This window comes from Lynx canadensis, chromosome D1 (assembly GCF_007474595.2).
Source record: "Lynx canadensis isolate LIC74 chromosome D1, mLynCan4.pri.v2, whole genome shotgun sequence".
In the NCBI taxonomy this organism is placed as follows: domain Eukaryota; kingdom Metazoa; phylum Chordata; class Mammalia; order Carnivora; family Felidae; genus Lynx; species Lynx canadensis.
The window spans coordinates 27,016,817-27,027,044 of record NC_044312.2 but is presented as its reverse complement, the minus strand read 5'-3'; the positions used below and the strand labels follow the sequence as shown (position 1 = coordinate 27,027,044).

At 36.5% G+C, this 10,228-nt stretch overlaps 1 pseudogene; it reads left to right on the top strand.

The window, feature by feature from the left end:
* The first annotated feature begins 8,603 nt into the window (after window positions 1-8,603).
* On the top strand, window positions 8,604-8,871 carry LOC115526046 (annotated as a pseudogene).
* Window positions 8,872-10,228: the final 1,357 nt, after the last annotated feature.

Genomic DNA, 10,228 nt, shown 5'->3' with positions numbered 1-10,228 from the left:
GCGTTTGGAGTATTTTTTACCTTTGTTTGTAACATTCTGTGTTTAATTATAAGCCTGTATGACTTAATTTTAAATAATGGCTGTGTTTGATAATCAGCTTTCAAAGTTCCTGAAAATTAAATAATCAGCTCCTGTGAGCCAGTGCAGGCCATCTCCAATGCATTACTGCCTCTTATTCCATTTGTTTTTTGCCTTTTGACTTTTTCTCAAATGATGTTTTTCACCATACAAATGTTTGATTTTGATGTCATTCTTTTGTTTTTGTTTTTTAAGAGAGAGAGAGGCACCTTGGTGGCTCAGTCAGTTAAGCATCCGACCTCGGCTCAGGTCATGCTCTCTCAGTTCATGGGTTTGAGCCCCACGTCAGGCTCTGTTCTGACAGCTCAGACCCTAGAGCCTGCTTTGGATTCTGGTATCCCTCTCTCTCTCTCACTCTGCCTCTCCCCCACTTGTGCTCTGTCTCTCTCTCTCTCTCAAAAAATAAACATTAAAAAAAATTAAAAAGAGAGACAGCACTAGCAGGAGAGAGAGGCTGAGGGAGAGAGAGAGAATCTTAGGCTCTATGCTCAGCGCAGAGCTCAACACGGGGCTCCATCTCATGACTGTGAGATGATGACCTGAGCTGAAATCAAGAGTCATATGTTTAACAAACTGAGTCACCCCGGCGCCCCTGATGTAGTTTTATTCATCAGTCATATTTTTATGAGTTCAGAATTTTGAATAATGATTCGAAGACCATTCCCATTCCAAGATTATAAAATAATTTTCTCATGTTTTCTTCTAGTACTTTTATGGTTTCATTTTTACATTTAAATCTTTAATCCATTTGTTATGTGTGAGAGGTAGGGCTTCTACTTTCATTTTTTTCAGAGGCCTATCCAGTTATTTCACACCAGATGTTGAATGGTTCATCTTTTTCCATCCTTAATAATAATAATAAAGCCATCTTTATACAGTGCAGCTTTCTTGATTTCAATGATCATGGTATTTACCATCATTGGAATAAAAAGTTTTAATTATGATTGCATTTTATGAACAGCTTCCCTGTATCTGCTCATTTGATTCTTTAACCTGTAGTGGTAGGTTGGATAGATTATAATAGCTATAATATTTTTATGCCCAGCATACTTTCCCATCCTCTGCTTCCTGAATCCTTTAGGGAATTCTCCCTCCATGCAAGGTGATCCTGGAAAGGATCTATGGTATACTGGCCAAGTCACTGGGTTACACATATGATTTAGGCTGGCAATCAACAAATCCCACCACACAGTGATTGGCTAGGGTTTAGACATCTAACCTGAGCAAGGCAATGTAATCTTCCTTGGGACTGATATCTGAATGAGATTTTCTGTTAGAATTGTTAAGCTGATAGATACATTTTTTTAGATCTTCTTAGCTGACGCAAAATTACAATGGTGTGAGAATAAATCCAAATAAAAACAAGTAGAGCTAAGAAATGGAGAGCCAGAAAGTTCTGAAGGGATTCTTTAGGTCTCAGGATCCAGCCAATGCCCCTTGGACATCCAGAATGAAGCCTATAAATTCCTCCCCGCCCCCCAACTTAACCTAGTTCAACATGGCTTCTTATAGCTTACAATCAAAAGAGTTCTAATTCTCTTCAATAGATATTATTGTTCCCACATTACAGAGGAAGAAACAGAAGCTAGGAGAGTTTAGATTCAATCATGATGAAGAGTGTTTCCCACTCTTAGCTCTTACTTCCTGGTACCCATTTTTCTAGCACTGACACTACCCACTCCCCCCAATGACCACTTTGTGTACCATATCCCAAAGAAGATTCTCTGATGATGACAGGAAAAAAGGCCATGAAAAGGAATGGAGGCTGCTTATTATCCTTTAAAATATTCAAGATCCTAAATTAGATTGTTCTATTATTTCTTATCAGCTTTTCCTATAGCAAGGTGAAAATCTCCTTGACTCAACTTCTCAATATAATCAAGGTCTTGGCTTTATCCCTGGTGTCCCTGGCTAGACGAATGTAAAAGTTTGTTATCCAGCAATGATATACTCAAATCAGCCCCAGAGCTTCATTGCACATTGGGAGAACAAATTTGTTTTTTTAAAGCTCTTTTATAATTTGTATTTCTTCATGCGCTCTGGAGTAGTGAATACCTAGGAAACAGAATAATACTGAGTTGGAACAAGCTCCTCTAAAAATTCTTTTTCCTATTGAACAGGTAACAATTAGAGCTTCACAATTAGACATTTTTTCTTTTATCTTCAAGTATAGATTGCTGTTAAAATGCAAACAGCCCCTGAACATGTTTACACTCAAGTCTTATTCAATATGTACACCTTAATGTGAATTCATTTAGCAGATTATTTCCTTGGAGTATTATTTTCACTGAGGGAGTAGGAGGCAAAAGAGGATAAGTAGTCAGAGAAGAAGACTGAGAGGAGAGGTAGGGGTGCTACTGGCAGGAGAAAGAGGTTGGAAATGGAAAGATGGAGACAATTACTAAAGGCTTACCTTCCCAAGTCATTTCTGAGATACAGCTGTGAACCACAGTCAGGATTAGGACAAACTGATATGACAGCTACCATTAGGAATGAATTGGATTAGACAGGTTCTCTCAGCCCTGAGGGGAGGCTCTAATTTAGCACCAGAACCAGCCATCTCATTATTTTCACATTTTCTTCTACTAGATCATTTTTGGCATTGCTCAAAACCCTTCATGAGCTGGAATCAATTTGCATCCAGAAACAGACCCTACCATTTGTAGCATGTAACTGCAGCTGTCCCATACTGTCAGCAAGCACCAGCTCCCTGAGCAATTTACTACCTGGACAGAACATTTCAGAAGCTTATCTGTTCTCAACTGTCATCCAATATCCTAGTGGATTCCTCATCTATAAAACTTTAACTACCCAAACAAGTTCTTATTCCAAGTTTCTTATAGTGGCTAAGAGTGTCTTTGTTCCCATTTTTTGTGACTGCACCCACCTTCATTTGGGTCTCATGCCAAGGCTTCTAATGTCCTTTGGTCAAAGTCCAAGTGAAGGCAAAACTATGTTGAAAAAGAAGACATCATCAAAATGGCAGCTAGAAAGCTCCAAGCTTTCATCTCCCCACAGAAATATTTTCTAAAAGCAGAAACTAAACCAATCTTACTGGACCTCTGGAAACACTCAAAGGTTTACAGCCACCAACCAAACACCTAATAATAATAATAATAATAATAATAATAATAATAAGTGATCTTCAAACAGTAGGGAAGTTTTGTGGCATTTTTACCCACCCTTAGTCTACCCCTCCCCAGCATGGCAGTGGTTTTGGTCTTGAAGTGGTGGTAGCCTAGTTCCCAGTACTATCACTCAAACTGGAAGGAGCAGGGAAGACCTTATTTGCAAATTAGTGTGTATATCTGTTCGAAATTGTCCAGTGGATACCTAAAGGACTGAGGTAAGGAGCTTGTCTCTGTTATGTCTAACTCGGAAATCATACAGGAAAAGCAGTGGACACTACTCATAAATTTGCAAGATGACTACAGACACACAGACTTCTGGGGCAAGAGATTACAAGTGGAAACACAACAGACTATTTAAGGCACAGAGGAAAACCTGGGATGCAACTGGGAAATTAAGGGGAAATTAATATATGGGAGAATTTAGGAAGCCACATGCATATCCAAGCAAGATGCATGCTCAGAAAAAGTCTGAGAAGATCTTAAGCTTTCACCTTGAGCAGACTGCTAGCCTCAGAACAAGCCTACCTAAGTGCTGAAGGAATGCCCTAGCATAAAATCAATCTACAAACACTGGAAGAGCTCTGGGCATTTAAGGAAATCTCTATAAAAACAAGTGCCAAATGTCAGCTAAAGGCACAGAGACTTCAGTGATCATATGCAGAGGATTGGCCTCTGCAAAAATAGTTGGGAAAACACTAAAAAACTACAGACTACTACAGACTTCAACAACACACACACACACACACACACACACACACACACACAATCAAACCCTGGGGAAGGGGGAGAAATGTGATCTCCAGAGGTTACTATATTATAATAGCTAAATTCCAATTTTCAGCAACAAATCACTAGGTATAGATAAAAACAGAAAAATATATCTTATTCAAAGAAACAAAATAAATTCACAGAAACCATTCCTGAAAGACCCAGACATCAGACTTACTACAGGAAACTTAAATATGCTCAGAGACCTAAAGGAAAACATGGATAAAGAACTAAAGAAAACCAGGGAAATGATGTACAAACAAAATAATAACAGCAACAAAGACATAAATTTTAAAAAAGAAGTGAACAGAAATTCTGGAGCTGAAAATTACAACATTTGAAATGAAAAATTCACTAGAGAGATCCAACAGCAAACTTGAACAAACAGAAGAAAGAATTAGGAAACCTGAGAACCAGACAATTGAAATTATGGAGTCTGAGGAGCAGAAACAAAAAGAATGAAGAAAAGTGAACAGAATCTAAGGGACCTGTGGGATACTATGAAACATGCCAACACCACATTATGTGAGTCCTAGAAGAGAAAAGAGAAAGGGGAAAAGACTATTCGAAGTAATAATGTAAAACATCCTAAATTTGATGAAGTACATGAATCTACAAGTCCAAGAATACATAAATTTTATGACTCCAAGAAGCCCAATGAATTCCAAGTAGGGTAAACTCAAAAAGATCCAGTTGAGACACATTATAAGCAAACTGTCCAAAGCTAAAGAAAGAATCTTGAAAGTGGCAAGAGGAAAGTGAACCATCACCAAGTATTAGGGATCCTCAATAAGAATATCAAACAATTTCTCACAAGAAACCTTGGAGGCCAGAGGAATGTAGAATGAAATGTTTAAAGTGATGAAGAATAAAAACTGTCAACCAAGAGTTCAATAGCCACCAAAACTTTCCTGGAAAAATAAAGGAGAAATTAAGACATTCCGAGGTAAACAGAAACTCAGGGTATTCACTATCATTCGGTAATGCCTTACAAGAAATGCTTCAAGTTAAAATGAAAGGATGCTAGACAGTAACTTGAAGCTCTATGAAGACATAAAGATCTCTGATAAAGGAATTAAGAGAAAAAATGCATAAAATAATTACAAATCTGTTATTGGGCATTGTTTGGGGTCAAATTATGTCCCCCTCAAAATTAATATGTTGAAGTCTTAACCTTCTGTACCTCAGAATATGACTTTGTTTTTGTATAAGGTCATTGCAGATAAAATTAGTTAAGATGAGGTCACAATGTAGTATGGTGGGCCCTAATCCAATATGACTGATGTAATTATAAAAAGGGGAAATTTAGAGACAGGCCCACAGAAAGAATGCCATATGACCATGAAGGCAGAGACTGGGATGATGTTTCTGTAAGTGAAAGAACACCAAAGATTGTTAGAAAACCACCAGAATGTAGGTAAGAGGCATGGAACAGATTGTCTCTCACAGCCTCAGAAGGAAGCAGTCCTGCTGACATGTTGATCTTGGACTTCTAGCTGCCAGAACTGTAAGATAACAAATTTCTACTGTTTAAACCACCCAATATGTGGTAACTTGTTAGAGTAGCACTAGGAAACTAATATAGGTACATAATATATAAAAATGTGACTTGTTACATCAGTAACATAAAGTTGGGTGGGGAGGGGGATACAGCTGTAGAGAAGTGGAGGTTTTGTATGCAATTGAAATTAAGTTATCAATTCAAATTAGGTTGCTATAACTTTAGGATATTTTATGCAATTATCATTGTAGTCACAAAAATATAGCTATTGAATACAAACAAAAGGAAATAAGAGAATCACAATATGTCACTACAAAAAAATCAACAAAACACAAAAGAAAGCAGTAATGGAGTAAATGAAAAACAAAAAACTATAGGACATATAAAAACGAAATAGCAAAATGACAAATGTAAGTTCTTTATTATCAGTAATTATTTTATTTTTTTCTTCCAAGTTTTTTATTTAAATTCCAGTTAGTTAACATATAGTGTGATATTAGTTTCAGGTATAGGATTTAGTAATTCATCACTTATCAGTAATTACTTTAGATGTAAATGGATTAAACTCTCCAATCAAAAGGCATAGACTAGCAGAACTGATTTAAAAATATGATCCAACTATATACTGTCTACCAGAGACTCACTTTAGATCCAAAGACACATAAAGGGACTGAAAATGGAAGGGTGGAAAAAGATATTCCATGCAAACAATAATCAAAAGAGCACTAGGACGACTATACTAATATCAGACAAAGTAGAAATAAAGTCTGTTACAAGAGAAAAATAGGTATTGAGGAGGGCACCTGTTGGGATGAGCACTGAGTGTTGTATGGGAACCAATTTGACAATAAATTTCATAATAAAAAAAAGGAGATAAATAAGGACATTATATCTTGACAGAAGATTCAATTCATGAAAAAGATATAAGTATAAGCATGTATGCACTAATCAGCATATATATATATATATATATATATGCATTCATACATATATTCAAAACAATTCTGAATAAATTTTAAAAAATTGATATCATGCATCTTTAGGATTATTTATTTAATTTGAGAAAGAGAGAGAGTGCACAAGCAGGGGAGTGGCAGAGAGAGAGAATCTCAAGCAGGCTTCATGCTGTCATCACTGTCAGAGCAGAGCCCAATACAGGGCTCAAACTCACAAACCATGAGATCATGACCTGACCTGAAACCAAGAGTCAGATGCTTAACCAACTGAGCCACCCAGGTGCCCCAATGCATCATCTTAGCAAAATAGAATGAAACTAGAAATCAAAAATAGAAGGGACGTTTAAAAAATCAAAAATATGTGGAAATTAAAGAACATAGTCTTAAACAATCAATGAGTTGGAGAAGAACTCACAAGTGAAATTAGATAATACATTGGTAAAAATTAAAATGAAAATAAAACATATCAAAATTTATGGAATGTAGCAAAAGTAGTTCTAATAGGGACATTTACAAGGGTAAAAGCTTACATTAAAAAGAGGAAGGGAGAGGGAGAAGCAGAAAAGGAAGAAGAAGGAGGGAAGAGGAAGAAAAAAGAAGGAGGAAAAGAGGAAGAGGAGGAGGGGGAGGTAGAGGAGGGAGGAAGGGAGGGAAAAGAAAAAATATGGAAGGAAGGAAAGGTATCCACATTGGGGGGGGGAGAAAAAGGTAAAATTACCTGTGTTCACAGTCAACATGATCTTATATGTAGAAACCTTAAAGATTCTACACACACACACACACACACACACACACACATACAACACACATACACACAAACACTGTTAAAACTAATAAAAAATTCAGAAAACTTACAGGATACAAAAATCAACAGTCAAAAAGAACGCATATTTCTATATTGCTATTTCTATATAATAGCAATAAACAATCTAAAATGAAAATTCCATTTACAATAGCACCAAAAAGAATAAAGTGTTTAGAAACAAACTTAACCAAGGAGGCAAAATAAGTGTGCACTTACAACTATAAAATGTGGCTGAAAAAAATTAAAGACAGAAATAAATGGTAAGACATCCCACGTTTATGGATTGGAGACTTAATAATATTAAGATATCAATACTATCAAAAACCAATCTACAGATTCAATGATATTTCTATCAGAATCCCAATGACATTTTTTGCAGAAATAGAAAAATCCATTCTAAAATTCACACAGAATCTCAAGGGACCCCAAACAGCCAAAACTATATTAAAAAGAAAAATAAAGTTGAAGGACTCACACTTCTTGATTACAAAACTTACTATAAAGCCACAGTAATCAAAACAGCATGGTACTGGTATAAGTATAAACATATAGAATAGAGACCCAAGAAATAAAGTCTAATTTTGTGTTCAAATGATTTTCAAGAGGGGTGCCAAGACTATTTAATGGAGAAAGGGTAGTCTTTCAACAAATGGTGTTGGGAAAGTTGGATATCCATATGCAAAAGAATGAAACCGGACCCTTACCTTAGCATCGTATGTAAAAATTAACTCAGACTGGATCAAAGACCTAAACATAAGAGCTGAAACTATAAAACTCTTAGAAGGCAATATAGAAAAAAACTCTTAACATTGGATTTTGGCAATGATTTCTTGGATATGACATTAAAAACAAATAGATGACAATAATAGAAAGTAGATAAATTGGACCAAATTAAAATTAAAACTTTTGTTACTCAAAGGACACTATCAAGAGAGTGAAACGATAACACACCAAAAGAGAGAAAATACTTGCTGATCATATATCTTATATCCAGAATATATAGAATTCCTACAACTCAACAACAACAAAAAACAAACCAATATAAAAAGAGGAAAAAGACTTGAAAAGGCATTTATCCAAAAAAGATATACAATTGGTGAACAAGCAAATGTAAAGATGCTCCACATCACTAGCCATTTGGGAGATGCAAATTGAAACCACAAGGAGATACTAGTTCATGCTCAAAAGCATAGAAAGGAAGGGAGGGAGGGAAGAAGGAAGGAAGGAAGGAAGGAAGGAAAGAAGGAAGGAAGGAAGGAAGGAAGGAAGGAAGGAAGGAAGGAAGGAAGGAAGTTAGGTAGGAAGGAAGGAAGAGGGAGGGAGGGAGGGAGTGAAAAGGAAGTGTTGGTAAAGATGTGAGAAACTGGAACCTTTTTCAGCCATTTGCCTCATCGCATCCAAGCAAACAAGATGGATCACCAGCAGCTCTACTGGAGCCATTCGAGGAAATGTGGCCAGCATTCTCATTTCTTGCTGCATCTGCTCAAACCAGCACGCTCTGAACTGGAAATACAGCCTCAATATGTGCTGCTGGTGTTTCTGTCAGGACACGAAGGATATAGGCTTCATTAAGTTGGATTAACTGAACTTCCTTGAATGGGTTATCCAAGATACCTACCTTAACTACAGATATCCAAGATACCTACCTAGTGTCAACTCATTGTACATAAAATAAAAATACTTCAATTATGAAAAAAAAAAGAATTGGAACTCTTGTTCACTGCTGGTGGGAATGTAAAATGCAGCCACTTTGGAAAACAGGTGTTGTGGTCCCTCACAAGGGTAAACATAAACTATACTACCATAGGATTCAGCACTTCCACTTCTAGGCTTATATTCAAAAGAATTTAAACCAGGGACTCAAACAGATACTTGTATACCAATATTCATAGCAAGACACTCCAAGTGTCCATCAACAGATAATGGACAAACAGAATGCAGTATACATATACAATGGAATGTTTTCTAGCCTTAAAAACAAATCAAATTCTGGTACATGCTACAACATGAACAAACCTTGAACACAGTATGCTAAGTGAAATAAACCAGATAAAAAAAGGACAGATATTACATGATTCCACTTTATGAGTTACTGAGAATAGGCAAATTCACAGAAACAGAAAGTAGAATAGAGGTTTCTAAGGACTGTGGGAAGGGTAGAATGGGAGTTATCGTTTAATGTACACAGAGTTTCTGTTTGGGATAACGAAAGTGTTCTGGAAAGGATTAGTGGTAACGTTTGCACCACAATTCGAATGTACTTAATGTCCCTGAATTATACACTTAAAAATGGTTAAAATGGGGGGCTCCTGGGGGGCTCAGTTGGTTATGCATTCGACTTCAGCTCAGGTCACAATCTCATGGCTTGTGGGTTCGAGCCCCATGTCGGGCTCTGTGCTGACAACTCTGAGCCTGGAGCCTGCTTTGGATTCTGTGTCCCCCTCTTTCTCTGTTCCTCCCCCACTTGCATTGTCTGTCTCTCTCCCAAAAACAAATAAATATTTTTTTAAAATGGTGAAAATGGTAAATTTTCTGTTACGTGTATTTTACCACAATAAAAAAACTTAACTATACTGGAGATGAAATGTGTTTTCATAGCCCTCCCAAACCACTCATTAAGTGTCATTTAATTTTTTTCCCTTTATTTAACCAAAATTTATTGAAAGCTAACCAATTGTCAGCTCTCTGGCAGGTTCTCAGCTTTCAAAGATACACAAAAAAATAGTCTTTGTCATAAAGGACTTTATAATGTGCTTGGAAAAACATAAAGTAAAATTAACAGATAAAACCATGTGATAAGTATCATGGTATTGGTTAAGTATACAGAAGTTATGAAGCACATAGGTAGGAGCATTTAGCTCAAGCAGGAAATATCTGGAAACATCTTTTCTAAAGGATATTAGTGACTAAGCTGAGTCTCAACACATATGAGTTAACCAGAGGAAAGGGGAAAAGGGTTTCTCAGGCAAGAGACGTGATACGTAAAAAG